The 6,375-nt window shown below is 38.1% G+C and overlaps 1 pseudogene; it reads left to right on the top strand.

Annotated features, from left to right (window-relative positions):
• Positions 1-1,476: 1,476 nt before the first annotated feature.
• LOC113316307 lies at positions 1,477-3,741 on the top strand (annotated as a pseudogene).
• Positions 3,742-6,375: the final 2,634 nt, after the last annotated feature.

The following is a 6,375-nucleotide window of genomic DNA, read 5'->3' as shown; positions in this document are numbered from 1 at the left end:
AAGGATCCATGTCAAAAACAAAATGGGATGAATATACAAGAATGAACTCGTGATCATCGAACCATAATTTGAGAATAATGAATAGTCTTTTAGTTGAACAAGGATCAGTTCGTATCTTTAAAAACCTATTTATAGATGAGGTCCTGGACTCCGTTGATTGAGAAGAATGCTTTCGAGATTAAGGAATGCGTTTTCTTTTGGGGTTTTAAAGATGTTTTTTGGTTTTTGATCTACTGGGTTCCTTAAAACCTTTATTTGGCTATGTTTTGATCTACTGGGATTTGAGTTTCCTTGTAAAACCTTTATTGAGCGATGATTAATTGACATAGATTTTGATAATAACCTTGCGGGATCTTTAGTTTTCCATGTAATGTAGGACTAATCTCAACACACCTCCAAAAAATTATTAAGGTTATGTGACATCCTCCTCTTTAAGGATGGTTTAGTCGGTCGTTGTTCTCATCTCTTGTAGGTTGTGGTGTTGTTGGTAGTAGAGGTGTAAATTGGGTTATGCCAACACGAGCACAGCCCAGCCCAACACGTTAAAATTTGAGCACAGCCCAGCACAACACGTGATTAGCTCAGCACGTCCCATCATGTTAGTTTCGTGGGCTGTACTGGGTTAGCCTAATTGGCACAGTGGCACAGCACAGCATGCGGCACGGATAAGCGCGTGGCACAGCACGACACAACACGTTAAGAAAGCACGTCATAATATGCATAAAACACTACAAATTACATCACATTTTGTGTATATTTCATAAGAGAGTGTTTATTCTAGTCAATTTTTGACATTTGATCATCGTTATATTGACTTATTTTTATAACAACTCATAGAATACCTAAATATTCGAAAAACATAAAATAAATGTGCCCGACCCAGCACAGCACGGCAAGTCGTTCTCTGCGGCACAGCACAACACGACACACATCACGCTAAGCACGTGGCTTTGTGGGCTGGGTTGTGTTGTGCTGGGCCGACACGTTTTACACCTGTAGTTGGTAGAGACAATAATGAGCTTGTGGTGGGTGGTCTTGCTCAATCCTACAATGATGGAATTTTGGGGTGTTACCTATGCGTTTTGGATCGCTCAACTTAGGGGATGACCAAAATTTGGTTAGAGTGTGATCATAGTCCTTGAAACTTGATTCTTATTATATTTCATTTTTTTCTCGACTTCTCTTAAATATAGGTCACATTTTTATTAACTATAACCCAAAAAGTTAAAAATTAAATGACACTGAGGCCAACTGTCAGCCTTCCGAATTCCTTAAAAAAAATCCAATAAAAGGAACGCCAACTGCATTTCAAACTTAAAGTCGATAGAGTCCAAGTACCCTCCAAATTTTATACTATATAAACTTCCCCCACTCCTGTCATCCGTACCTATCCCCTGCACAACTGTGTAACTCTTTCTAGTCCGGAGATACTCGCACAAAAACACTAAAAAAATGACTTCTTCATGTTCTAAAACGATGATAATCTCGAAATGCACAATAAAACCAGATGAAACATCAACCATGAAAGATCTTAAACTCTCTGTTTCTGATCTTCCTATGCTTTCATGTCATTACGTTCAAAAAGGAGTTTTATTATCTCGTCCAAGTAACATTCCTTTGGATTCTGCTCTAATTCCTCTTCTCAAACTTTCACTCTCTAAGACTCTCTCTCTCATTTCCCTGCTCTTGCCGGTCGTATGAAAACGGATTCTTCGGGTTTCTTATACATCGATTGTAATGATCAAGGTGTCGATTTCATCGAAGCTAATGCAACACATTTATCAATTCGTGATATTTTACCACCAGCATCAGATACTAAGAATAATGATGTACCTCAAGTTGTTAAAGAAGAATTGTTTACTTATAATGGAGTTGTGAGTTATGATGGTCATTTCTGTTGAGATTATTAGTCCCACATTGTATGGGCAATTAAGATCATGCGGTTTATAATCTCTTAGGACCTCTCCACTCATTGCCAATTGGTTTTGAGTTGGATGCCCGTATACTAACATGAGATTATTAGTCCCACATTGTATGGACAATTAAGATCATGCGGTTTATAATCTCTTAAGACCTCTCCACTCATTGCCAATTTGTTGTGAGTTGGATGCCCGTATCACAGCCAAGCCCTGTATGAGACGTGAGACCCAGTAAGATCCAAGAAGGCAGGGAAACCATACAGCGGTCCATATAAGTGTGCAGCTACTCCACTTGTTGCCAATTGATTTTGAGTTGGATGCCCGTATTCTAACATGGTATCAGAGCAGGCTATTTGTGTCGTGTCAGTTGACCGCACCTTTACTCCGCGTCACCCGATTTATTGTCCACGTGTTAGACCCGACGAGGCTACACGTGAGGGGGCGTGTTGAGATTATTAGTCCCACATTGTATGGGCAATTAAGATCCTGCGGTTTATAATCTCTTAGGACCTCTCCACTCATTACCAATTGGTTGTGAGTTGGATGCCCGTATCACAGCCAAGCCCGCACCTTTACTCCGCGTCACCCGATTTATTGTCCACATGTTAGACCCAACGAGGCTACACGTGAGGGGACGTGTTGAGATTGTTAGTCCCACATTATATGGGCAATTAAGATCCTGCGGTTTATAATCTCTTAGGACCTCTCCACCAATTGCCAATTGGTTGTGAGTTGGATGCCCGTATCACAGTCAAGCCCTGTATGAGATGTGAGACCCAGTAAGATCCAAAAAGGCAGGGCAACCATACAGCGGTCCATATAAGTGTGCAGCTACTCCACTTGTTGCCAATTGGTTTTGAGTTGGATGCCCGTATTCTAACAATTTCAAACCTTTAGTTGTTGTGCAAGTAACCGAATTGTGTGATGGTGTTTTTATTGGTTGTGCCCTTAATCATGCCGTTGCAGATGGTACATCTTTCTGGAATTTCTTTAATACTTTTGCTGAGATTACCAAAGGTGTTAATAAAATTCCGAAACAGCCTGATTTTACTCGAAACTATGTGAAAGATTCTAAAGCTGTTCTTCAGTTTCCTGATGGAAATCCAATGGTAACATTTGATGCTATGCTCCAATAAGAGAAAGAATTTTCCATTTCAGTAGAGAATCAATTCTGAAATTGAAATCAAAAGCCAATGATTTCAAGAATGGGTATGAGAACGGGAAGACGGCGGCAAATAATCCGACAGTGGAGATTTCATCGTTTCAATCATTAAGTGCTCAATTGTGGAGATCAGTGACACGAGCAAGAAAATTTCCAACATCAAAACTAACGACATTCCGAATGGCAGTTAATTGCCGTCACCGGTTAGAACCACGTATCGATCCGTTATATTTTGGTAATGCTATACAGAGTTTCCCAACCACTGTTCCTATCGGTGAATTGTTATCAAGAGATTTATGGTGGAATGCTGAAATATTGAATAAAAATGTGAGGTCACATAATCATGATGCAGTGGTACACGGAGTAGAAGAATGGGAGAAGAACCCATGTTGTTTCCCACTAGGAAACTTTGATGGTGCATCAATAACCATGGGAAGTTCACCAAGATTTCCAATGTATGATAATGATTTTGGTTGGGGTCGACCATTGGCTGCACGTAGTGGTAAAGCTAATAAATTTGACGGAAAAATATCGGCTTTTCCAGGAAGAGATGGTGGTGGAAGTGTTGACCTTGAAGTTATTTTATCACCTGATACTATGTCAGGTCTTGAAAATGATATTGAGTTCATGCAGTATGTAACAACAGATGATATGCTTTGATTTTGCATTTCGCTTTTAATTGTTCTTGTTCTCGTTAGACAAGAAAATTTAAAAAATAAATTTAATATATTCTTTAAACAATTTCTTTTTCCTTGTCATATATATCATGTCTATCTAAAGACTTAAAGACCTAGATAAATAAAGCTCCCACATTAATCGTGAGAAAACCCTCTATTCCTATTGGCCGAAATAAGGTTTTTTTGAGTTTTGTGAGAGAATTTTGGTGAGGACATTTGACAACATATGATTGGTTAATTAACAAAGTAAACAAAGGAAAACGTTGTAAAAGATTGGATTTGGAAGTCGATGACCTACCGTATTAGGACTCAATGTTACGTTAGGAACCAAAAACTTTACCGGGAAAGTGTAGAAAACCTAACTAAAAACGGAATTTTGAAACTCTATAATACTAAAGCGTATTAGATACCAAGATTTAACTTCAGCGTATGAATACCTCCTCTTTTAAGTTCTTTATTTCTCTTTTTAAGATCAGAAACAAACTACTTCGCCGGACAGAATTCAAAAATATGCTACATATTCATTTAAAAACGAATAAAAGAGTTTTCAAAAAGAAACATGTAGAATTGCTAGGAGCTTGAGACTATATCAACAAGCCCTTTTATGTGGCATTAAGATCAAGATCGACAATGGAGAAACACCGATAAGAAAGGCTGAAAGGGTGAAAAAAGTGCTGTCATGGCAACAGAGCCTTGCATAAAAGGTTTGTATTTTTCAGTGTTGCAGTATGGAAATAATTAGTGAAAGAAAACAAATATAAGTACGGTGTATTGGTATTCTGAGTATAAAATCATACTCATGGTGTACCTGGGATATGCTGGAAAATACAGATGCAATTTGTAATTCTTAACATACGGATATCGAGTCTCTAAGCATGATTGAGGATATTTAAATCTACAAGCAGCTGAGTACTTCTACATGGGTCCCAAAGATTACGACAGTAAACAACAACAAAAGGGGAACTTACTGGTATGTACAGCTCCAATAGTTTGCATTCATAGTGTACCTAGAATTTGCTGGAAAAGACAGGTGCATGTGTAATTCTGAACACACTAATCTCAACTCTCTAACCTTGATTAAGGATATTTAAATCTACAAATAGTTGAGTACTACTACATAGGTCCCAAAAATTACGATAGTAAACTGCAACAAATGGGAAACTCATTGGTACGTAGAGGTCTAATAGTTTGCATTCTATGCAGTTGTCCTCATGAAAATGCTTTGAGAAATCGTTTGCGTTGAATACAATTTCCTTGATCTACATTCCATGTTAACTTTGACTGATTTTTTCATGAGCTAGACGATTAAGGACTGCCTAAAAAAGTTTATTTGCAGACTTCAAAGAGGATATATGAAGGATTATCAGTGGTAGAGCAAGCAGAAATTTGGAAAGTAACCCAACACGCAGGGACGGAATTGGGGTGGCTTAGGGGTGCTGCAGCCACCCCATAATTCTAAATACAACCCAATTTTCATTTTTTCAAAGGCAATACTTGTGGGGAAAAAATTTAGCCCACCCTAAATTTTGATTTTTAGGCTAATATATTTGATTTAGCCCACATAGATCTTCAATCCTGCTTCCGTCCCTGCCAACACGTACCAAGAATATAATTGTGTGTTTTTCTATTTGAAGTAAAACGCAACAAGACATGTTTAGAAAATGAGCTAATTTTATTTGCAAAGCTGAGCCTAGCAACAGGCATCTGCAGCCAACCATATATCGATTGCATCAATATTCCTGCCATGTCATGAGGCACACTCTCAAACACAGCTTCCCACAACGGACTGACCAAGCACAAACTGGAATTGCGCCTGCTTATCAGGCACACTTGCAAACAAGCACACTTGCAAACTTCAGTCAATATTAGCGCCCATTTTTATCTGCACTTGACTATAGGTACGCCAAAAAACTAAAGCTAAAGAGTATAGGTTAGTTTTTTCAGCTATGAATGCTATCGTTGAGTGTTTTGTGCAGGACAATGAGAGTAGTATCTATGGAGATGCTTAGAAACACTTTTGAATGGATTAATTACATACAACTAAAAAAAATGGTACACTTTGGTACTTGGTCGGTAATACATCTAGAAAAGATTGACGTTAGGCATTTGTAATGGGATTTCAAATGTGTGGGAAGTATCTCTTTCGTGATGTTTTGAATTTTTGTATTTTCCTTGAATAGGATCACATGTGCTGAGCCAGGGATTCGAATACTTCTATTATCAAGCTCACCACTACTCTAAAAATTAGCATCAGTCTTTCAATTTAGGACATGAAGAAGAAGAAGAAGAAGAAGAAGAAGAAGAAGAAGAAGAAGAAGAAGAAGAAGAAGAAGAAGAAGAAGAAGAAGAAGAAGAAGAAGAAGAAGAAGAAGAAGAAGAAGAAGAAGAAGAAGAAGAAGAAGAAGAAGAAGAAGAAGAAGAAGAAGAAGAAGAAGAAGAAGAAGAAGAAGAAGAAGAAGAAGAAGAAGAAGAAGAAGAAGAAGAAGAAGAAGAAGAAGAAGAAGAAGAAGAAGAAGAAGAAGAAGAAGAAGAAGAAAGAAATCTACGGGTGGTGATGATCTTGTGTTGCTTCTGAAGCATTTTAAGGTGAACATAGTAGTACGAGATACCGCTGCAT

Source organism: Papaver somniferum, chromosome 10 (assembly GCF_003573695.1).
Source record: "Papaver somniferum cultivar HN1 chromosome 10, ASM357369v1, whole genome shotgun sequence".
Lineage (NCBI taxonomy): Eukaryota > Viridiplantae > Streptophyta > Magnoliopsida > Ranunculales > Papaveraceae > Papaver > Papaver somniferum.
This window is presented reverse-complemented; position numbering and strand designations above follow the sequence as displayed.